This window comes from Parus major, chromosome 2 (assembly GCF_001522545.3).
Source record: "Parus major isolate Abel chromosome 2, Parus_major1.1, whole genome shotgun sequence".
Lineage (NCBI taxonomy): Eukaryota > Metazoa > Chordata > Aves > Passeriformes > Paridae > Parus > Parus major.
The window spans coordinates 85,277,403-85,302,609 of record NC_031769.1 but is presented as its reverse complement, the minus strand read 5'-3'; the positions used below and the strand labels follow the sequence as shown (position 1 = coordinate 85,302,609).

The 25,207-nt window shown below is 39.0% G+C and overlaps 1 long non-coding RNA gene across 7 annotated transcripts in view; it reads right to left on the bottom strand.

The window, feature by feature from the left end:
* LOC107200028 overlaps positions 1–22,965 on the bottom strand; it is a 137,892-nt gene extending 114,927 nt beyond the window's left edge. For 3 of the 7 annotated variants that reach the window (XR_001519455.2, XR_001519454.2, XR_004496018.1), the window contains exons 1-4: positions 22,429–22,965; positions 15,945–16,074; positions 15,206–15,548; positions 5,652–5,778 (exon numbers count right to left, since the gene is read on the bottom strand). This is a non-coding gene — a long non-coding RNA (uncharacterized LOC107200028). Of the gene's footprint in view, positions 1–1,282; positions 1,401–5,651; positions 5,779–15,205; positions 15,549–15,944; positions 16,075–22,428 lie in introns of all 7 variants that reach the window. The other 4 variants (XR_004496017.1, XR_004496019.1, XR_004496021.1 and 1 more) reach the window with 4 other exon arrangements.
* Between the last annotated feature and the right edge of the window lie 2,242 nt (positions 22,966–25,207).

Here is a 25,207-nt window from a genome sequence, read left to right as displayed (position 1 = left end):
TTTCATTTACCTCTGATCCGTCCCTTTTTTGAAATTCTGAGCTGGTTTTCATAGAAATCTTATCTGAAATCAAAGCTCTGTTTCTCTGTAATGCTTTGGGATAAGGCCTTATCTCATGCCATTATTAAAAATGGAAAGCTCTTTTATTCAGGTATACTTTTGACCTCTGCTCCTCTCTATTTGGAACAAAACCTACAGCATAATGGCCAAAAATAGAAGCAGCATCATTCAGTTCCCAATTCTATACTTCAACTGCTAGATGATGCTTCCTGTGAGTATATAAAATTTCATTTAAATGCAAAATCTCATTATGTTTGCTTACACTAACGATGTGTTAATATTATTTTTTATATCCTGTCTTTCCTTGACCTCCCTAACCCTCCAGGGCTTAGCAGATTTTCAAGGTCCATTACAACAGCAGAAGAAGGCTTATGTGACTACTTGTCACTCAGCCTGTATGCTAAAGGTTCCCATAAAACAGCTGGGGACATTTATTACACTATAGTCAGCACTGTTTGAACAAAGCACTCCATGACTCTCTATGAAGAAAATTTCTGACAGTGCAGGTATTTTAGGAAACAAGCAGAAATATTTCGAGGATACTACCACCAGCCAGGCACTCATATTATCCAAGAGTTCAGCACTTTCAATATGTGATGAAATGTTCCAAAAGTACTCTTTTTGCAACCACATGTACAGAATGGGATGCATTCTCCTTAAACAGAGGACACTATATTTGTATAAAATAGTGTTAAGACAGTCTCAATCCTAGCCCACCATAATTACAGTAAAAGAAAAACAACATGTGGTTCTGTAGATAAAGTTACCAGGGAAGTGGAAAAAGAGTTATTGTTAGTATATAGTGCTCTGCCAAGAAATTACAACTAACAAGCAATTAAGTAGAATTTAAAAAAAGGCTCAATAAAAGTGGCTATATTGCACATCAATATATTGCAAAAACTTTTAATAGTGAAACTATGACTTATTTGTGACTTTGGCTTATTATGTAGGTTATGAAGCTGTTTTCTTAGTGCAGGAAGAATGTAGAACAAACACTCTATGTTCTACAAAAGCTTGGGTTCTATTAAAAAATTTTGTCAATCAGAAATGGAGTATCTAAGGAAGAACAACTGTAACAAGTCTTATTATCTTCTGAAAAACCAAGGCATCACAGATAACATATTTGTCTAACAATATAATCACACATTCATGTTCAGCACGTATGATCAGCAGTAACATTAGCCAGCTAAGCCCCAGATTTGAACAGCACTTTAGTACCCACCTTTTCATTGAGTTGGCAAAGAGTCACAGTGAGTGAAGTATTCACTACACGGAGAGATGGTCAAAATTGGAATTTCTGTTCTGCAGGAAACTCTGACCCTTCAAAATGTGACAATGCTCTAAATCAGAAAGAATGTCACTACTTCAGAATTTCCCATTAAACAAATGGCTTGAAGAAAAGAGATTCAGGAATCTAAAACAAAAGCACTTTGGTAATGACAAAACAATTTATTTTTATATGATTAATGGTTTTAGTTTGATATGGTAAAAAGCTTTGCATCAATTGTATCTAAATGCTGTCTAAAACATTTAGATTACATTTGACGTCATCACAGTAACGTGGTTAACAATATCTAATGCAAAAGGACAAAATAAAGAACTGGAATTACTAAACCAGAATATTTTTATGGAACTGAAATAATTATTTCTGACAGTTCTCCATGGCTATCTCCACTGTATCTGTTATAAAATCTTAACATATGACTACCCTTCATTCACCGGTAATAAACAGAACAGTCCTCCCTTTTCCTGCCCCAAAACAACTTGACTGAAAAATGTGATTAAGTCTGGCCTTTATGAAGTGAGTGGGAGTTCTGGCATTGACATCAATTAAGTCAGAACTTTTTTCACTGATTTCAGAAGGACTATTTGTGTACTTGAAAACATGCAAACATAAATCTTGTATTGATCTGGAACCTTAACAATAAAACTTCAAAGGAAATGATCCCAGCTGAGAGCATAGAGCAAGACTCTTAAACATAGTGCATAGACTCTCAAAAAAGCAAAAGCTTTGTCTAGCCAGATTCTGAGACCATTTTCCATTAATTTACATCATCTGGAACAGCAGCAAAAATAGACTCTTTCAAAATCAGTATGACCAGTCTATCAAATCACCTTCAACCACAGGTAGAGTGACACTATTTTTATCATACACTTAGAAAAAAATCATTACTGTTACTGCATTATTAAAATCTGCATACTTATAAATAAGGTAGTGATTTCCGACATGAAGAAGATACTGTTCCAAACAATCAATATAATAAAACTAAACCATGTAGTAAGATATACAAGAAGAGAATTCACCAAATGTGGGCAAATACGCCTCAGGCACCATCTATTATGTGCACATCTGCCCACAGAGCAGATTGCTATCATCTAGCGCTATCAAAAGGCTCTATGTATTTCTCAGGAAACAAGCACAAACACTCTCAATAAATCATGGTGCTAAATATATGTTCCTCTGTCAGTAAGACATTGTCTTCCATCTTGGTTATGCCTGAGAGAAAATGTTTTTTTTTTTTTTTTTTTCTCTTTTTGTGAGTTCAGATTAAAAAAAGAGTTGATCCTCTTCTTCCCCTGATCCCTTGAGCATGTGCTTTAGTACAGACTTAAAAAGGCTTGTGGGACATTTTGGTCATGGTACAGGCAGGGCCTCATTGCCAAGCTCATTGCTTGCCACTTTTCTGATGATACCTAGGAGACAAATTTCTTTGGATGTCCACTGGCCTGGATATAAACATTAAATTAAAGATCCTTACATCATTTTTGGCCAGTATAGTCTAAAGCATATCCCCACTGCTGCAGCTGATGAAAGAATAACAACCATCTTCATCTGCCTCCAAAATCAGCTGGTGCAAAGTAAAAGGTGTCGTAATTTCCAACAATAGAGAAGCATATTTAAGAGAAAGTAGAAAACAATATTTCAAGCACGAATCATGCAACACAAATTATTACAAAATTGCATTGAAATTTTCAGAATGATCACTTCAAAGCCTCTTTGTTTTTTTAAAATGAATGTTTATTTTTTGGTATATTACCTCAGTATTTTTAGTATCAGTAGGTAGAATGCATACTTTAATCTAAACTTTGTAAGAATATTAGCCAGAGCTTTGCAACTGCTTTCATTCAAACAGATGACTGTGTTTAACATGGCAGTAGAACCTTGTTTAGTTTCCAAAATAATTTTGCAAAGGAAGTGGATTACTCTGAGGATAATTACTGTGATAAGGAGGGTTTTTTTAATCTCGATCCCATTATTTGAAACTCACTAGGTTAAATTTGTTATGTTACGTAACCTTGGGCACCAAATGGAATTTGAACCCTTCTTCCAGGTACAGCAACACAGTAGGAAACAAAGCTGTGCGATGAAGCAGACTACTCAAAGAAAATAGTTCTGCCAACCCTATTAAAACTGGCCAGAGTGAATGAACTATGTTCCCAGAGCAAATACACCACAGAGACAGAAAACAAGCAGTGATCTCCCAAGTGCCAAGATCTTTAGTACAAGTCCAGCCATTACTATGGAAGAACATGCATGTACCCTACTGGATGTCTATTAGAACTACGGCAGCCAGAAAAAAGACAAAACAGAGATGGGGAGCTGTGGGGATAGAATTGATTGGGGCTGATGATGGGCCAGCCTTGGACATTAACTTAAGACTGTGGGAATCAGGCCTGAGAGCAGAAAGATGAATACAGCAGGCCTATTCATATAAGGTTCAAGAATATGCTTCCAGAATGATCTTAGTTCTCTCCAGATTGGTTGTCATTTGCCGCATTATTTTTCATATTCCTAATCCCAGTTTGTGATTGGAACTCTGCCTTTGGATCAACCCCCAGGTCTTCCAGATATATACTGTTGTACCCACCCATTTTCACCTTTTGTGATTGACCCCGTACTGTGTGTTTGCCTTTTGCTCTTGGTTATCTTGCCATTAAAACAATTTTATTTTTTGGGTCACCCAATGGTGCCTGTCCCTTTTCCTTGCCACACTACTCCTACCTGGCCCAGGTCTGAGGTTGTGGAAGCCAACAAACGACAGGGAGCAAAAAGGCATCCACTGAAATGCGAGGCTAAGGACCTCTCTGTGTTGACAGATGTGATGAACCATTTTGACAACGCAATTCCACTGAGATTCTGTAATCCCCATTTAAGTATTGATGGATATTGTTAGTCAATTTTCCACATGTTTTAAATGTAGGAATGAACAAGCACCTTGCCCTATCAATGTAAATTTTTACCTATGTTTATCAATTATGTCTATTGACAGTAAAAGCATGTAAGGTGCTTAACGGTGATGAAAATTTATGGTCTGTAGAATTCTGTAGAATGTACGAAAGGTTCACTAGAAACTTGTGGCTAATGGCCAGAAGTCAACATTACCAGAAGCATAAAACTAGAGTAACTGCAAGAATGATTCCAGGCCAATTAAGGTTCAGTAAACATTCAGCATTTGTGGGTTCCTCATGGTTTTTATTAAACCAGAATGAAAGGCTTTTGCACATAATTCTGTACCGTTTTTCCCTTTATGCTTAAAATAAGAAGCTTCTCCCTAAAGGTCTCCCAAGGTCTGAATCTTTCACTGCATTTAATCACTTTTGTTGTCTTTCCTTCTTCTTTGCAGCAATTTTGCCTGAGTACTCCTGGGACTGGTGTTGCATTACAGATTCATCAATGATTTGCTGCTTACTCTACATTATCCCACAAGTGCTGAGGCAAACAGTTCCTTGCCAGGATCAAATGATCCTCTATATTCGCCTGCAGTTTAAAATCTTGTTAATGTTGACACTTCTGACGAAAGCTCCACATTGACACTGGAATGTGTGAAACCTGCAGGCTTTGGTGACTGCCACATAAACAGGTACCCAGGGCATGAAGTTTTTTCTAGGTCCTCTATTTGCCCACAGGGACATAATCAATTTAGGCAACATCTTTACCAGAAACAACGTCAAATAGAACAGCTAAAACAGCCTCTCTGTCTGGAGGTGATGTTGCTGATGGGTGACAGACAGACTGCTTGCTATCCTATGTTGCTAAACTAGCGTGTCTGAGGATTTTGCTCTGAAGTCAATTAACTTTAATGGAAAGACTCCAAATTGCTTCAATGATCTTTGGACCAAGCTCAATAAGAACTAATTAGATCTCCATTCCAAAGGTTAGTTGTCAGAATTATTAATGGATTTTTGTTTCTTTGTTTTTTAATATTGGACAAAAGGGTCTTTTTTAATTATTTAGAGGAACTGACATAATTTGGAAAGTCATAAGTTGCAAATACAGGTGACAGTATTAAAAATATAATTTCAGGTAGAAAGACAAGTAAAAAATTTTACACACTGTGCAAATGAGGTCCACTTCATGGGGACAAACTAAAGTTAGTGACACCTGTAATTTAGTTCTGTGGTATTTACTATATTCCACAGGCTGACCAAATCTTGCATGTATTTTACATGAGCACAACTAGGTTTACTGACTATAGTCCGCAGTTCTGATGACAAAATCTAGGACCAGGGCTGGACTTTTCAGAACTCATCTCACTCCCTCTGCTGAAAATTCTTGACACAGGAAAAGATTATATGTCTGAAAAACTTACCAGAGGAGAGAACATACTTGAAGAAAGACTGTGATGAAGGTTCCTCCTGTGGGAGTGATATTACAGCAAATGCCTGAACAGTCTTGGCACTTTCTACAATTTATTTATTCTGTCAGCAGATCATCACCTGCAAATCAAATTAAGAAATGTTCAAAATCTGAAAGTCACAAATTAGACCAAAGTCACACCCTCACATGATGCATACAAAGGCAGAGACCCATAAAACTCTTCCTGTGGACAGAGACTACCCTTCTTTCTCCTGATAGAGACTAAACCCCCTGAAATGCGAGGGAGTAAAGGGGGAGGGTTGCTCCCCTCTCCTCCATCTCCCATCCACCTTGCAGTCAGTCACCAAAGGAATAAGTTAAAATGAATGAATTCTGGCACAGACGTTTCCTACAGGCTTGCCCACCTGCCCCTTGCCAGCTGAAACCTGAGCCTGCTCTGTACCTGCTCCAAGTCAAGGTCACTCACAGTCTTAAAGCAGATGAGACACTGATACAATCATGATGTGCAGAAGGTTACCTGGTGGAATTAAGGTGGGCACAAGAATATGCACACACATAACTTGTTCTGTGTTTAGGTACAAACCCTTGGCAACGAGGTTTGGTCTGAAGAGTTGTGTTGAGGGCTAGGCTGCAGTTCACGATCTCTTGCAGAGATTTAGCTTGACTGTGCAGCTCTGGTGTTTAGAAGCAGTGACACTTAACTTCAGCTGGAGACAATGAAGATGTGGGAAAACAGCCTTTCTGAAAATCAGCTTCTCAATAGTCACAGAGTCATAAAAGCATAGAATGGTTAGGGTTGGAAGGGACCTTAAAAATCAAGTTCCAATCCCTCTGACATGGGCAGAGACATCTTCCACTAGACAAAGTTTCTCTAAACCCTATCTAACCTGGCTTTGAACATTTCCAAGGATGAGGCATTCAAAACTTCTCTGGGCAAGGTCTTGTAATAGCACTGAGCAACGGTTACTCAGATTTTGAATTAACAGACACACAATTAAAATATTTTGGATTAACATTCAGAAAAATTGGAAGAGCTTAGATATCCTACATCTCTGTGCCATGCCCAGACTAAAGTTTCAGTTAGGATGTGTAAGGATCTTCGCAACCTATGTGAAAAATAATAACAAAACTGGCATTAATCTGGCCCAGTTAATCAGAATGATCCATAATGTCGAAGTTTTTAACAAGCTGCTGCCCAACATTTTTGACATGTTTTAAAACAAGCCATCCTGATCAGCTCTGTAGAGGCAAGTGCTTCTAAACTTAATGACTCTCCAAAGAGGAGAAGGCATAAAGATTTAGCGACTCAGTAGACATGACTGCACAGACCTCTGCTGCCAGCTTGGAAATGACAAATGATTTGTTAATAGAGAAGCTTTGTTTTTGTATTATTTTTTGCCAATGAAGTGAAAACAGAGCATTGATTAAGCAATCCAAGCTGAGAAAATTCCATCCAAATTGGATGAGAGCTTTCAGACCAGCAGCTTTAGACCAGGTTTCAAGGCATTGAAATACAACTTCTGCTTGCTGCTCGATGCTTAAAGACACCTATCCTGGAGCCACAGACAGTAATTGATGTCAAGCTGACACTGTAGTTCACAGATGAATTTCAGTTGTGTGGGCCATGCCACATGCATAACACTTGTGTGAAAAAATGCTTTCTGTCTCAAATACTACGAACTGAGAGAAAGGATTAATAGACACATCAACAAAAAGTTCTCTGCACAAATAGAGTATGGCTGAAGAATACCAATAGCCCAACATGCTCCTGACTCAAAATCAGCCTTCTCTTCCACCTGTCAGATAAAATCATTTCTACAGAAATTCAGACTGAGCCTTTCACTCACAATATTAGGTTTCTGCACAGCCAAAATTCTAAACTCATACCCTGTGTAATAATTTTATGGAAGTCACCCTATGTATTCAACAGTAAATAAAAACCAGGTATCTAGAGGTAATTAAAAATATTTGCAAGTTTTTTTCCTCTTGCAGAAAAGAATTAAATTTTCCAGGGGAGATTTAAATACAAGCTTTGGCACTCACAGATATTAAAGTTTGAGTGACTCATATTCTCATTCCCTTGTGTAGCTACATTACTAGACTATATTTCCCTCAATTCATCACAGAATAGGCTATGTCCACAGCCATAAAGCAGAGATAGTGGCATGTCATGGAACACTAGGTCCAAACAGGAAAACAGGCCCCTAAGTAGAACTGGAGCATCTAAATTGTAATACTCAGAAGGCATTATGGAGCCTTATTCAAATTAAAGAATGTATAAATTTTTAAGTTGACTATTTGCTGTCGGGGGGGGAGGGGGGGAATTAAAATAAGCTTGCAAAAAAACATGCCCTTTCACTACAAATTCCCTAACATACCTGTAGAAAACTGCTGCAATGAAAAATTTTCACCTTAATCAGGTCAGTTTGTCTGGACGACTGCTGGGTAAATAGCTATGCCACTCTATTTGTATAGCAGCTCTTGCTCCAGAGCTTGGAAAAATCAACACAGACCTATAAGCCCAAGTCAAAAATATGCTTTATTTTTAACAGATAATCATTGAAAGAAATGGTGTTTTTTTTTTTAACTAGTGATCTGTATATTTTACATATTCAAAAATTAAACCAATTATTTTTGTGTCTCTGGATTTTAAATCAGTACCCATTATTTTACAGCCTGGTAACAAACAGATTGTTCTGGATGCAGCAGAATTGTTTTCCTGAAAAGTACATGCAGGACTACAAATCCTTACACTAAGATCCTATTTTCTGAAAATCTTGCCCAGAAAACAAGCACAGATATGGGAAGCAGCAGATTTCCCTTACCACGATTTATCAACCCTATTTAACCTATTATCTTTACATTCTTGATTGAAAAGTTCCTAATTGTTTAAATGATACCTTCTTCCCTGAAAAAAAAAACCTCAGAATAAGAGAACAAAAATTTGTGTTGATTGTTTTAGAAAAGAAACTGAGGGAAAAACGTTATTGGTGATAAAATTATTTGGATTTTTTCGTTGCTATTGAAATGAATTACTGATTTGTTGGGTGAGTAACTGCAACACTGGTGCCAAGGGAGACCTTCTTATAGGGCTCTCTGCAACATTGTGCTGGTACCTGTAATTTTATTCATAGTCTGAGTACCACCTTGATCAGATTTTCCTTGGAATTTCTTAATATAACATTATGCACTTAAAGACTTCTATGAGATCTGTTGTTCTTCTTTTTGTAAATCATAGAATCATAGAATGAATCATAGAATGGTTTGTGCTAGGAGGGATCTCAAAGAACATCTAGTCCCAACCCCCCAACCCCACTTGCCCTGGACAGGCTCAGCTCTCACTAGAGAAGGCCGCTGAAGGCCTTGAACACTGCCAGTTTTGCACCTCCCTGCACAACCTGTTCCAGTGTCTCACCACCCTGACAGTAAGGAATTTCTTCATAATTACAGTTACACTAAGAACTATTTCTTTCTAAATAGAGTACATTTCACTGCCTGAGAGAGAAGTAATAGCTCTGTACATACATGAAATGACACACTTCAAAACAGAATTCTGCTTCCATTTCTTTCCTATGACCCAGGATCCTGCTCTGATGTGAAGATGACATAGCAGATAAGTACTGAAACACATACAGATTCCTCACTAACCTCCCCCATATCTTTCTGACACACAGAAGTGACATTCCAGCTGGCTTTTATCGGCCAGACTTAGACTCACTGATGCTGCTGAAGTAAATGCATGTAGTTGTACTTGAAAGAGACTTGAAGAAGATTTTTTTAATTCTCATAGTAAAAAGTTACACTATTCAAAGTAGTTGTGTCCATTAGAAACAAAATATTCTTTTTTTCATTAACTTGGTATTTTAAACATATTTCATAATTTATTTGTAGTGGAAAAAGGATTTATAAGTAGAAACCACAGGAGAGTCACAATTCAGGTCACATTTGTGCAGCTCACTAGCTAATCTGAAAATCTAAATCTACTGAGACTTTCTGATATCTTCTCAGAACTGTGTGTCATATTACTTATGAATAGACTCAATTCAAAAGAAAGCTTTTAAAATACAAAAAAATATTTTCTGCATTTTCATCTACTTCTTTGCTCAGTGTGTTCATCTCTTTTGCTCAATATTTGAAAATTAACAGACAAATTGGGTTTTGACCCATCCATTGCCTCCTCCCTGTAACAGATTAATGGCTAATACATAATCCCACTGGATTGGCTATAAAATGCAATGGCTGCAGAAGAGAACATACCACACTTTCTCCTTTTATCAATTGCACTGTGTATGGTGACAGATTATTAAAGGAAGATAAATGAAATTTTGTCTTCTTTCATACCCAGGATCCTACTGAAATTTCCTACTCCTACTAACAACTGTAGTGGAAAATAGGAAAAAACCTTCCTGCAGCTGAGAGATTGAGAAATCAAGGGGATTAAGTGCAGCTACTGGTTGTGACCCAGATGAGTGACACTGGCTTCTTTCCCACCTTTCACAGTAACCAGGAAAATTATGTTTGCTTCCTTTGGCGCTGAATGTATTTTACATATTTCAGTTGCAAGCTCTTTGGGGCACAGTCAGATGCTAAATATGTTTTTTTACTGTTAGAGCAACACAGCCATGACACATCTTGAGACAAAAATCCAAGTAATGAGTACCAAGGATATTTTTCCATGCAACAATTTAGTTCTGTGAAAGACCATTTTCCCAAGCACTCAGAACAGTACTTGTACATTTGCAAATCACCAGCATGCCAAAAGAAAATCTAATAATACTTAAAAGACAGAAATAAAACACGAGTCGGTTGGCAAAAAGGCTATTGGAGAAATACTGGGCACCTGAAAAAATCCCTGCATTCTTCAGTTTCCAAGCAGTTTCATCTTCTAAAACATTTTGCATTTCTTTTGATACTGCATGTGTATCTCTTAAACAGGTTTTACAGTACATCTAAAGAAGCCACCACTGTGAAAAAATGCTGTACCTGGTGAAAGTACTTCAAGGAATGTAGTACTAATCTGCAACCCTTTTCTCTCACAAATAATCTTCATGGCTTAGATTCTGACATGAGTAGGATTATTCATATAAGAGAGAAGAAAGGTAGGCATGGGAACTTAAGAATTGCACTAACATAGTAAAGCATTGTAAAATGACAATAGAAATGGCATTTAAACTCTCTGGAGTTATGCCTATTCTGTAGTAGAGAAAAGGGACAGTAAATTGAACAAGTAGCTTTTACAAAGCTGCAGCCAGAGACTAAGCGGGACCTTGTAAAATGGAGGTATGGAAATGAGCAGAGTTTACACAACGCCAAAAGTACTGTACACAAGCTGGAAGCATAAGTCAGGAATTACAAAGATAAAGTTTGAACTTCCATGAATTTAACTGACTTCTGTCCTGCAAAGAATTTGAAAGCACATAGTAAAAGCTTCTTTCATAGTATAAAAAAAGAAAACCAAACAATAAACCCACATGGAAAACTGCTACACCACTGTGGAGGAAATACCGAAAAGAGACTAAAGACAACACAAAGAAGGCCTCAACTAAGTATTTTAGTAGAAATTGAAAAATTTCAATCAGAAGTTTTTAGGTTAAATTTACAAAGCTAGGATGAATAATAAGAATACAGATATGCAAATAGAAACTACCACAGCTAGCAAAAAACTCAATTCAAAAAGTTAAATGCTTGAAGTCTGATTAATCAGCATCTTACACTTCTAAAAATTTCTTTCACATGTAATGATGGTCCAGAGATGAATATTTTCAATAGCACCATCTAGTTGGGAGTGAAGCTCAAAAATAGTAGATATGGTTTCCTTACTTACAAAAAAAAAAAAAATGTGAAGAAAAGTAAGAGGAGATGGCAGTTGGGAAATTACAAGCTATTTCATTGGAACTCATTAGTATGAAAGGCTTTAAAATACATTTTGAAAGAGACAGTATACAAAGACACAGAGGTAAATGAAAAATGGGTAAAGTGAAACAGCAGTTTAACAAGAAGATACCATACAAATCATCCATATAGTTTTCTTAGATGAGGTAAAAGATTTTGTGAACAAATGGAGTGTAATAGATCTCATCTTTCAGGACTTCAGCAATGCATTTGACATCGTGCTATACGCTATTAAGGAATCTAAGGACTAAGACTTTTTGCATAGTTAAAAAACAGCTAAAGGAGAAGTAATAGCAAGTAAGTGCCATTAAGAAGAGATGTATTGAATTGATTAAGATTAGCAGTGGGTCTTCAGGATCCATTCTGGGGCTACTGCTGTCCTTCTATAGCTCTTGATCACTGTGACCAAGGTAGAAGAGTACCTGCACACTCCAATGTCAGTAGAGTAGTGAAACTGTACAAATGGAGCGGCTTGGAGATGTAAGCCAAAGAAATGGGCCAAGCAACAAGGCCTGGGGCAGAAAATGAAAACATCATCTGGGAGATGACCCAGTAATGATAAATGAGGACTATAGCTGTCAATGAGAGAGTGACTAAACAGGTAACATGATGAAAAAAGCTGTAGGACATGAGAATGGGGATTTCCAGTAGAACCTGGGAGACAAGGAGATTTCCCATCCAAAGACACTAACAGAGTTGAGTTGTTTAGCAGAGCAAGAGAAGAGCTAACTAAGCATATAACTGCTGCCTAGAAATGCCTTGAGGAAGAAGCCTTGAGGTAGAAGTAGTTTATCTAATTCACGAAGCAGCAACAGCATGGTGAGGGAAGGCAGTGTACATGCCACACACTCATCTAGGCTGTACAGAAGGGAAGCAGCTATAAGCCCATGAGAAGAGTGGGGGCAAAATTCCAGCCTTGAAGGGTGATACACAGCTGCAAGTATCACATGCTGTAACACCCTCTATAACTGCCTGGACCCACTGGTCACAAACTGTCCATTAGCTCTTCCATAATTAGTGTGGTACTGATATTATTACTAATTTGATGTCACTGTTTTCATTTTGGGGGACATATCCAACACACCATTCCATTTTTTCACGTACACTTTTCATTACAAAATCCATGTAAAACTAATTACACAGATAAAGGCTTTTGCAATAATGCAGGCTACTTGAAAGTGAAAATAAATAGAAGAATGTAGAGCCTAAGATGATTTGAACAGCTAGGGCTCACACAAATATAACGTTAATAATAATTAAGCATTTTGTGAAATAATTAATAATATTTATTTTATAAAATAATTCAGGGAAAACTGCAGAATTGTGCTTAAATTATTAGCTGTTTAAAAGAAGTTTGTCAGATGGGTGCTCTAAAGAGAAATGTAACAGAAACTGTATTTTTAGAACTTGTGGAGAGACACATATCTCCTGAAGAGAGTTAAGATTTGGCACTTCATATGAGCAGAGATGATCTGGCCCAAACATTCTTGTTTGCAGATGATGACTACTATATTATTCACTCTGTCTTGGCACAGTCAGTCAATAGAGGGAGTGCAGCAGAATAAAAAAGCCTTTTCTCTATTTGCTGATAACATTTTTAGCACATTTAGGGAGAAATCTGAAGAATCATAGTAATTTCTACACCCCAGAAAATGTGTTGAGCAGAGAGAAAAGGACAGAGAGGACATCAGGAGTTGCAAAATACAAAACAAAACACAGAAAAATGTCTCCAAAAAAGGAATGTGAAATAATAATCCTTAAAATACATTGTAAGAACATATTTGAAAGAACCTTTCCAGGAAATAGTGTCCACTTGTACCCAATAAGTTTACATTTGCTTGAAAACAAATCAGTGGATACTATACTAAGGATGACTCTAATCCTTGTATCCAAAATAATAAATTCAATGGATTAGCCAGGACAACAGCATTTTTTATCAAACAGAATTCATTTGTATCCATCCTCACATTACCAGAAAAGTAGCTCTCTCCTAATTAGCAGAACTTGAACATTAACCTTTTGTCTTGACTGCAATCACTTCGATTAATGGTAATGTTCAGCCTCCTCAAAACGTCTTTCATAAATTGACTATTCCCATGGTAACAGCTGCTACTTTCATTCTACGAACACCAAGAAAATGTGATTTCCTTTATATCAGTGGGCCAGGCTGGGGGTACAACTTTGGCCTTTGTCAATGCTTTTTTTCAGATAAACCTGTTCATTCCAGAAGAAGAGGAAACAGGTGCAAGCACAGTTCAGGAAGCAGTTGTTGACTAATCCACAAAGCAGGTTTGGCAATGCTTTGAAAGGAAGCTGTCAGACAGCCTTCCCGCAATGCCAATATGTTCTGTGGCTGCATGAGGGAAGGACAAGCACATTCAACAGCAGCCACCAAACTTAAATCAATATTTTTCGTGGATTGTTGCTTGGATGGCGTTTTTTTTCCTTTTTGCTTGTTTCTTTGGTGGTTCCACAAACAGTAGCAAGACATCAGCTTAATACCCCCACAAGAATAGTTGAGAAATGTAAATCAAGGATTTTCATTTCAAGAATATTGAACTTTAGCAAAAAAGAACATCAATTCATTGCTGAGACACTGACACAGCTTTAATGATTGATGTCTTCATCTTCAAGGCCCACAACAGTCTATAAACAAAGTCCTAATCTCAGCTGAAGTGAATTCCCAAACTAGCATCAGCTTCGGCGGGGCCAGCAAACGTTCACAACAAAGGTACTTCTTCCCCAGCGAGCCATGCAAAATTTTTCTGAAAGTTTATAAATCTGAGGCTTTTTCCAGAAAACCCATCTGTTGCAAATGAACTCATCTGATACCTTTACCTTCTTTGAAACTGAAGGTTTCCAAGTCAATCTGTCAGGGTGAGAATGGATAAAGTGAGATTCACATCTACTTCTCCAGTAATCCACTGAAATAATCAAGTTTTCCCTTAGTCACAAATGCAAGATTCTGTCATAACATACAGCTGCAATTTTCCAAAGTTAGAATTGCATGTTCAGTTTCTTAAATTGGCCTTTAAAATACATTTTTAATTTTTTAATGAAATTTTTAGCATTCACATAAAGGACTGGCAGACAGCAAAGAGACTGAAAAATTAAACACAACTCTAGAAGCCCTTATTTTTTCCTTCTCCTTAATTACTCATTAACCCTTTCAGCACGAAACTAGGTGATTGCTTTCCTTGCCTTACGTACTTTTCATTCCAGGCATAACCAATCCCTGTTGTTAATTAGGCACTTTGAAAACCTGAACACCATTTGCCATCAGGTCTACTATTTTTAGACAAAACTATCAAGTGTTTGAGAGAAAAGTGTTTGAGAAAAATCATGGATCTGATTTTATGAAAGTGAACAGTCAGTGGCTGCAATTGTGCAACCTACATAAACTCCGTCTCTGCCCATTCCAGCAGATGTTAAGTTTGCTCAGGAATGGACTAATTTCTGATCCTCATGTCTCAGCATTTATCATGTTTCTGCATCTGCAGGTTTTGTTGCCATCAAATTGGGTACCAAACCCAATTCCAACAGCAAAGCCTACAGTTTCTCCCACTGTAGCTGAAAAGGAAAATGCCACCAGTTAAGAATGAATAAGAGATTGTAAATGCATTGCAAGCACCAAGCTGCTGTATTTATACTTACATGAGTATCACACTTCACGCCAATCAGACTCAAAACGTCACTCTGACACAGGATCATAATCCAAAAGGGGCCAAATTATATCTCTCCGTTCTGGGCTCACACTGGGGAAGTCTGGGTTTGAGCTGGCACCCAGCATTCCAAGCTCATGTTTATTTTCACTCCAGCTCCAAAAAAAAATTGGTGAATAATCCAACTGCTCATCCAGGAAAGATTACCAAGGCTTGCCAAATTCCAGACTACAGTCCATGGAAAAAACCAAGTGCACAGATTTGTTGGCAAGAGATGCCTCTAAACATGCTCAGTTTTGTAGGCATTCTAGGGTGGTTCTCAAAAATGGTACAACCTTGGGAAAAGAAGTACAAGGGAATTAATTGAACCCTACCTGTGAACACCCTGAATACCCCTCAACATTAATGCAAAGGAACACCAAAAAATAATCCAAATTAAGAAAAGAGACCCAAAGTATTCATAGTAACCAAAAAAGTAACCAAAAATTTTCTGCAAATCAATGAGAAGGAGGAAATGCTTGGCAGGAAGGGTTGCCTGTAGGACTGGCAATATCATGGTAACAAAATCATTTTACAGAACAACTTGTTTTGATGCCACAGCCCAGTTTTGCAATTGTGCTATGGGCATCAGGATTGTTAAGATACTATGCCCGCATCCCACAATACTAGTCCACACCCTGTTTGGTGACTTCCTCTACAGTCTGGCCCATCTTCCACCTTGTACCTCCTACCTTCATTGGCCCTGGAGTCAGGAGAGGCAGCAGAAACATGCAGTGCTCCTTTTCCATTTTCCTCAAGGTTTGTTCTTCCTCTGAAGCAAAACCAGAGCAGAGCAGCCGTACCTGTATGTTTTACAAGGACCTGTGGATGATAGTGAGTTCAAGGACTGGATAGAGCAAAGCTAGAAAGTCCCATACTGGAGGATAGATAGAGATGAGAAGATCCCAACTACAATGCCTTCCAAATTAAATCCTTAGAGGGTAAGTTCTGGCTTCTTTCCTACCACTCCTGCAACGACATCAGCTCAGATTTCACAGGAAGCAGGCTAGGGAGGAGACCACTGTCCTGACCCACAAGTCCTATAAATCTCATTCACTCTTTGGCTCAGGAACATTAATACAATTGCCATATTTAGTGTCTTTATTATATTTAAACAAAAAAGAAAAAATCAGTAATATGGGGGATTCAGTATGTTTGTTTGTCTACATACTTCTTTTAAGTGTCACCAGCTCCCGCAAAGCAGTGTATCACAGGCCCTTCCTACCTCATGCTAGGGAGACATAAACAACATCCCTGCATCGCTCTTTGGGTTTTGAGGTTTTTTTGCTTGCTTTTACCACATATTAATGGAATTTATCTCACACCAATTGGGGAGCTCATTGCTGTCAAAGCAGATGGTAAGATGCGTCCAAAAAAAAAAATTGGGCATCTTTATTTCATGTGAGTGGAATGTAAGAGGAAAAGGATGTCTTTTTCATTTTCTGAGAGCTGAAACGAAAGTCAAAGCAAGTTTTTATGATCAACAGAGCTTGAGGAAAAATTATCCAGCTCCAGTTGATGCATACCTTGCATCTAGCTCCATCTAATTCCCTCCTCTGTGGTTTATTTGCCTCGTGGGCACACCAGGTGCTGGGGGCTCATCGACTGACAGCATGCTATCAATCTGCTCCAGGCACCAGTGCTCAGGGAGCAGTGTTGTGAAGCAATTCAAGATACCAAAACCAGGAGCAAACTCATAAGGTACTCATGATAAAGAGGCAACAATTTTTTCTATATTTCCTGCAGTTATCTTGGAGAGATGCTAGCACAGTAACTTCCTCAGTGGGAAGCTACTTCCCATTGTTGGCCACCTTACATATTCAAATAGAGATATAAATAGCACAGTGTTACAAAAACTAACAACAACAGAAGAGGTCTGTGTGAGGATCAGACCTCCAAACGTGACACTGCGGAAGAGATGCTGCATTGGAGCTATTCAGGCAGAAGGCTCTGCATTTGGAGAAGGAAGAAGAGCTTGCCAATTGGCATTCCAGCACTTAGTTGCTGGCCAAGATTTTCAAGGTTGAACTTTATACCCGTAGCTTCACAAAGGTCACACTTAGCAAACTATTGGGGCTTAACAGACCAAGGATGCATTTGGCTCTTATTCCAAGGCCCTTTCCTTGATATTAATATTGATGACAGTGGAACAAACATCTCAATAGCTGCACAGAAAGGCCAATGCACAAATGTGCTATACTCAACATATGGAAGAAGTCTGAAGCCTTAAAAACCACTTAATGAGAAAGCTGTGGATATCAACAGCAGAAGGAAAAATCTAAAATGGGAGCCAGAAGCCTATATCCTACCATGCTAATTTATATTGTTAGAGAGGAAAGTACATGGCAATGTTAGCTATGCTGAGGATTTTAAAAAGTTGCATTTATTTTTGGTTTTCTTTCAAAAATAGTGTTTCAATGAATATGCATCATGCTGGGTTTGTGGCACTGGTAGTGTGTCGATCACCATGGTACCTGAGCACTCAAGCCAATGATTAACCAGTGGAGCAAATGAAACAGAAGCTGAGAGCCAAAACGTACTGTGACAAGCTCTTCACAGACCTTATGGATGCCACAGCATCTCTGTCTAGACTTCTAGTCTTTCAGGTTTTCCTCTGCATCTTCCCTGCTCTTAGGATAACCAGATCTTTTTTCCAAACAGTGCTAAGGGATACAGAGATCTCAGACTGGCTTAGGAGAAAGGAGGAGATAAAAAAACCCCAACCAACAAACCCAAAAAAACAATACACAAATATTTTCATCAGGAAAACATTGCTTAAGCACACAGTAAGGGAAAAAAAAAAATATTTTCATTTCCATAAATCGATTATGAATTGACAAACTTAATTATGTCTGCCCTGCTATCAACTTAATCCTTAAAATTCTGAAGAACAAAAACAAGTCTTTGCTCACTAAGGAAATGACCTTTCAAGGGACTGATGCAGACCATACTTGAACACCACTAGCTTTATTTAATAGTAATGAAAATAATACATAAAAACATATGGCTATGTGCCTTCTTGAAAAAGATCAGAGATTGCATCAGCCCCTCTCCACACTGCAAATAAGCAACAAATTAACACAACTCTCGTGATGTTTGTTTAACATATGTGCATACAACTAGTGTGAGCTTTTTCTGGGTTGGGACCCTTAAGCAGAAGCCTCTGGATTTCTGAAAAAGAAATCTGATGAATTATCTATCCCTAGCTGTTTTGTTTTCTGGTCAAAGTCTCTGAGGGGCACAGGAAAGTTGAGGGCCTTGCATGCAGGCCAACTTGACAAAGGCTGAATCCTTTCAGTACTGGGGAATTGTGCAGCTATAATACAACCCTCACTGAAGAAGTTTCCTGTTTTCCATCAGTAATCAAGGCAATGATGCTGCATTCTAATTAAATTGGTGTCACGTGGAGTTTTTCCCCTTTACTCTAGCTACTTCACACTTAGAAGGTAGTTACATCCAGTTTATCCTTTAAAAGAGGAGTAGGCTTTGGGGACAAGGCCCCATTACCAGCAATGAAAACCCAAGTGCTCTCATCCTAGTGCAGATACAATATGTTGCGTTACTACTGTGCCCCAGCAGCAGCGACAGCAGTTTTGAAGCAGATACGAAGCACTGCACCACCCACCTATATTTGACTGTGAAACTCTGGATTAAAGCTCACTCTGAGCATCGGCCTGATTCTGTTACCGCTCCTGTGTCTAAATTATATCCATCACTGTCATCGCTAAAGATTCAGATCCTCTGCGCACTTCATCGGCATTATAATCGAAGCTAATGAAAGACATGTTTGTTTAGCTGTTGTAAATGGCTTTGAAGATCTTGGTTTCAGCCAGGGTGATGAATTAAGGAGCTCAGCTGGGCAAACAGTGTAATTTTGAATGAATTTAGGGTTTTATGGGTTACTGAGAAAGCAATATGGATTTTTCAAATTCATATTATTCCACATACTTAAGCAGTAAATATTTCACCCCTTCTTACCATCTGAGTCACCAGGCATAGAACTGGAAGAATCAGCAATGATACCAGCTTCTCAAACACAAAACCAACTTAGGATACTATAAACAGGTGTGAAAAGCCACTTTTCAACTGCAGCAGGGAGTACAGCCCTCAGACAGTTTATCCCTCAGCTGACTACATTTCTGCCTGGTAGCAATTCTGCAAAGCAGCCTGTACATGGCAATTAAAGCATTTTATGACAAAACTCAGAAACCAACAACTGCAAAGAACTATTCCGTAGCAGAGTAATTTATTAGAAGTACCTGGCTTTTATTTTCCCTGGTACATTTTCAAATGAATTAAAATAATAACTTAAGGGGAAAGAAAATTATATTTAAATAGTGGTGGGTTGTTTTTTATTTCTCTCCCAGATAATTTGGAGTCAGGAGGAATCTAAAATAACAGCATGATTGTTGAAAATTACAGGGTAAAGTTGGAAACCTCTAGTCATCTAGTCCGGCCTCACTCATGCTCAAACCAGTGCCACCTTAGAACAGATAATTCCGAATTAAAAGGGAAAGGAAATAATTTAAAGGAAAAAGAAAGGAAAAAAAATGAAGCCTTTCTCTATTCCCTTTTGCACCAGAAGGAAAACTAATGCAAGGGAATATGTTCTTGAAACATATAGTTCTTTTGTGTTGTTTGTAAGTAAATATGACCAACCTGGCAAAATAGATTAAAGCTGCCACCTTTGTTTGACCTAGTTCCGTTTCTGCCTTGATGCAGGTAACATTTAGCATAATGTATGGCAAACTCTGACTCAGTTGCCAGCTCTGCTCTGCCACACTGCTGGCCAGAAAAGGCTGGGAATGCTGCATGTTCAGCTCCACTGAAAAGGAAAACGGTCCATATTATTCATTAGCAGCCTGCTCCAAGCTAATTAAGGAACAGAGCCGACAGCTGCTGAAGAGGGTTCCAACCCATCTTTTCCCGGGAAAGCAAGGTCTCTGGGGCAAGGCCTGGACTCCACAGAAAAGAAGAATAGGGTGGGGGAACCTTACAAGATCTCAGTGAAACCCAGATGACTCATCAGAAAGTAAAACGTTTCTATTTTGGCAAGAGGCTGAAATAGCAACCCTGGGTTGTGCTGCAGCAATAAATGACCCTAAGTGCCCGGGACAAACTCCTGTGCACACTGATATTCCTAACAGCAGGGGCTATTTCACATCTCATTAAGCAAAGGGGTTTACATGACAATTAACACATTAATTAGCAGCATCTTTTTCACAGGTGAAAATTTGGCTTGAGATTTCAACATTTTTAGACAACTGTTCTGTGAGCGAAAATTAAGGAATACTGTATTATGCCTCAAGGTGAGTAGGACTTACGGGTTGAACTGGCCTAGCAGTATGTTTGTGTACTGAAGGACACTGCAGCCTGGCGATGGCCAGTCCCATAACTTGCATGGAGGGAGGGCCTCCTTGTACAATCTGCACTCTGCCATTCAAAGCCCAGCCCTTGGCATGGGCAAGGGGCCAGGCTGGCCACTTCATGAGCTGACCATAAACAAGCCTAATGAACCACAAAGTCACATAGGGACAAAGCAAGGCCTGGACTTCAAGGAGCAGTAGCTCCCATTCCTCAGCCCTAGCTGCTGACCTGTGTGGCTCCCCACTACAAAAATCCCATTGACTGCATTTGTAGAGACATAACACCAAAAAGCAACCCTGATAATTTCACTGAAAACAGGTATCAGCTATAAGAGAATGTTTACTGCCGTAGAGCTTCACATCTTAGATACAGAGTTAATAATTTCTACCGGAGACCACTTTAAAGAAGAATTGGCACTATTAAGCTGTGTGAATATTTCTCTCTGAGGTTTTTGTTCAGTACATCATCTTTAATTTCTATTATCTTTTGAGAGAATGGATTTACAAGCATACAGGAAGACGCAGAGTACTGGAAATTTAATGAAAGGATGGAAAAATTGGAAACTGGAACTTGAAGTTTGCAAGATCAGGTGGATTCTGACAGTCATTGGGTCCATTCCATATCAGATGGATGTTGCCAACCCACGGGAAATAGTGGCATGCTTTGTATATGTTATTTTTCACCTCCCTCAGGTACAAACTGCAAGGAAGCTGTGTTCTAAACAATGTATAAACTAACAAAAAAACACACTAATCTTTTATATGTTTTGGCACTCAAAGCATAGATAAATCACTGTGTCATAGCCTAACCAATCATATCACTTACAAAATAAATCCAGGCTCAGGAGGAACACTAGATAACTTGCCCTTTAATTAGGTTTTAAAAGCTGATGGTTTGTTTCAGAATATGATTTATTTCTTTTATTTATCAGCCTGCCTTGTTTCAAATGGGTACTGTCTGACTGACCTCTAGGTACCCTTGCATTTGCTCTGTGATATCCCCAGAATGTCAATGCTTTGATTCTTCATCTTTCATTTCCCAAACATTTCTTATTGGTCACTTCTGGTAGCGGTGGCAGCTGAAGTGGAAGTTTATCCTCTGATAATCAGTACTGCTTTAATGGTTCCCAGCATCCTGAGGATATTTTCCAAGTGTTATGGTGACACCAGCTGAGATCTTGGCAATAGAAAAGTGTTTAACATGTTTATTTTCTAACTTAGTCTCTTGTGGTTTTTTTGGCTTTCCCAACCCTCTGCCACCCCCTTGATTTCTATGGCTTAACGCTTTTTGTTATTACTATATTCTTAGTTTTCACTTCTCAATATCTTTCTGATTAAAAAGCCTTTGAAAAACCTGAGGGCATTCCCACTATGCATCCAAAAATCTCTTAATAAATTTCTCCAAGCCTCCAAGTCACATTTGTCTAAAAACGGAGCAAAAATCCCCTCTAAAAGGAAGAACAATAGTCACATCTTTGCTATATATTTCTCTGTAAACTAGAGTCTAGGAACTATAGCATAGAAACCTTGTAAAACGATGAGCACGTTTCAAACAGTTCTAATACAAAATATGACACATAAAACAGGTCACTGGTTTTAGCATGTCTCCAAAATAATATATGCTTGGAAATGCTTATCCTTGTAGCATCACTATCCTCTTTTTTCCTATGAGAAAAATGAATCTTGCAGAAGCATGCCTGAAAAAGCCAAATTCTCATATAATTTCAATCACTCAGTTTGTTCATGACTTTTATACAGCTGACTGAACATTTATTATCTCACGTGAAATAGAAGCTGTGAGTTTGCTCACCTTTGTCACCTGCAGGATCTTTGAAATGCCTCCTCTTCTGTTTCTTCCAAAGAGTATGTTTCCGCATCTCCCAGTCGTTCCCGAGTCCACTGAACATGCAGACATCAATAAGTTCTGGCTAAGTTATCCTACGTAACTCTGAAGAAAAAAGGAGAGACTTGCTGATGCTGCAGAAGGTCTTCTTTACTCTCTTTATAAATTTTGTTTTCTTGGTGGTCTGTCACAGTCAGGTCTCCGGTAGTAAACTGAACAACCTATCCTCCTGGCTCTTCTTTTCTTCTTTTTCTTTTCTGTAAACACATAATCAGGGCTTCAAATCCTTTAGGCATCACAAACTGTATTTCTCTATTGCCCTCTACTGACTGCTGGCTCACGCCGCCTTCCCGGAGAAGTGGCGAGCAACAGATCCGCGGTACGCGCTTCTCGCCGCCCTCCCCCGGATCGATAATGATACACGATGACCAAAAGTCAACACAAATCATTCTATTTTTTCCTTTGTTACAAAACACCAGGCAAGATTTACAGCCTATTGGCCAGCCGTGGTAGCTACAAAACGCTACACAACAGAATCAGGAAGCAGTTCGTAACATGGCTCTGCTAACGTGGGCTTTTTTTTTTTTTTTTTGGTGAACAAAAGCCAGGAAAAAGTAGAGACGAACGCGTTCTGCCTTGAAATGCGGATGAATTCATCGCACTGATGCCACAAATACTGTCTCGGGGATCTCTGAGAGATGTCTGATTTTAAGAGTTTGTCCTGCCAGCACTGGATGCACAGAAATACTGCCTTTTGATGGGAGTTCTACAGGAAGGGGCTGGTAGAGAGCCATGAATTTGAGGCCACGGACATTGGCCATTTCCCCTTTGTCTCTAGTGCTTTAGCACATTCAGCAGCACACCTAACATGGGAAAGCCTCATGTGACGGGACCAGGGACAAGGCACATCACCCTGCGTGCAGATGGCACCGGGAGTGGCTGTTTGCCCTGCTTCTTGGACAAAGATGATCTATAAAGCAAAGAGAATCCAGCAAACTAAGATAAAAAAAGGAATGGCCCAGTGCTGTCTCAGGAGCAGAAGTAGAAAAAAAAAAAAAAAAAGTATAAGCATTTCAGGCAGACTAGAAGAGACTGAGGGAGAAAAAAAGCAGGTATATAAAGAGTATAAGAGTGAAGTTGGAGGGGGGGTGAATATAAATGAATCCTTTGCATTGTGTTAGTCACTACTTAATAAGTATAGCACATGCTGGTTAATCAGGTCACTCAGGCACTTGTTCTCACAAGAAAAAGTTAATCCACAGTGCTGGTGCAGATGCTGTGGCCCACCTGCACCACTCCAGGGGCAGGGAGGAGTCAGGTCCCAGCTCCAGGCAAAAGAAGAAATCCCTAGCACATTTCCCTTTATCTAGGCAGAAGCTGGGAAAGAACGTGGCTTTATCTTGCTTTGCCATTCTTCCTCCACAACCAACTTCCCTAGGGAACAAACATGCTTAAAAAATTATAAACACAGACCCATCCCTAAAAAAAAAGTGTTGGAATTATTTTTGCTTACTTGTGTTCATAAAGTACTTTCATTTCCCCACTCCAATATTAATAAATGGGAATTTCATTTGCCAAAAAATCTTTTGACTGAGAACACTGGTTGTGTTTTGAATAGATATTGTGACATCCCTGCCTCTTCAACTCAAAAAATGTAGGAGTTCACTCAAAAGTCAGGCTCAAGAAAGCCAGCAACATGGCAACAAAAATGCAATATTGAAAGGTTAATTGAAAGAATTAGTTTCATTAAAAAACAGAGTCAGCAGAGGCCCTAATTGTACCTATTATGAGCATTTCATTAACAAGTCCAGATTTATTGACTGTGCAGTAAAGCTCTCTTAAAGGAAGCCTTGAAATTCCTTTTTCCCCTTGCTTTTCTATCCCTAAAGCCCTCAGCTACTCCATGTCAGAAAAAAAGAAATAATTATATTTATTAAAATTCCTTGATAGAATACTGCTCAGCTGAATACCTCTCCTAAATGAACACCATTACCAATATATCACAGGATAAAAACGTCTAGCCAATGAACAGGGTCGAGGGAATTAATAAAACACACATCAAATGGTGAAATGCTGAGCGTTTCGTTTCAGGGCTTTTTGGGGGGGGCTGGGGGCTGCTGGATTTGGGGGTTTGGTTTGTTTTGTTTGGTTTTTTTATTTGGGTTTTGGGCATTTTTTTTGTTTGTTTGGGGTTTTGGTGGTGGTGGTGGTTTTGTTTTTTAATGGGAGTACATTTGCAGAGTGATAAAGCAAAGTCCACAGTCGCCAAAATCCACTGAAAAGACACCTCAAATAGAGAGGGTGAGAGATGAAGTTCAGCAGTGCCGAGCATCAGGCAGATTTCTGGAGCTGCTGGTGCAGATCTTTCACCTGACAGATGACCCTAACAGAGGGGTTTGTAATTGTTCTTTTTTCCACAGAATCATAATACTGTGATTAAAGGGACCTATACAAATCACCCAGTCCAGCCCCCCTACCAGGGTCCCGTGGAGCAGGTGACACAGGAACGCATCCAGGTGGGTTTGGAACATCACGAGGGGAGATTCCATGACCTCTCTGGGCCAGCCTAAGTGCTCTTCCGCCCTCTAGGGAAAACAGTTCTTCCTCACGTTTTTTTTTTTCCCCACGGCAGAAGTTTCCTTTCCTACGGGAAAACTTTTCACAGGGCCGGGGACAGAAGCGGCTCCCCGAGGCGGCAGTCGCCCTGCGAGCGGGCCCGGGGCGGGCTCGGCTCCCGCGGCCCCTC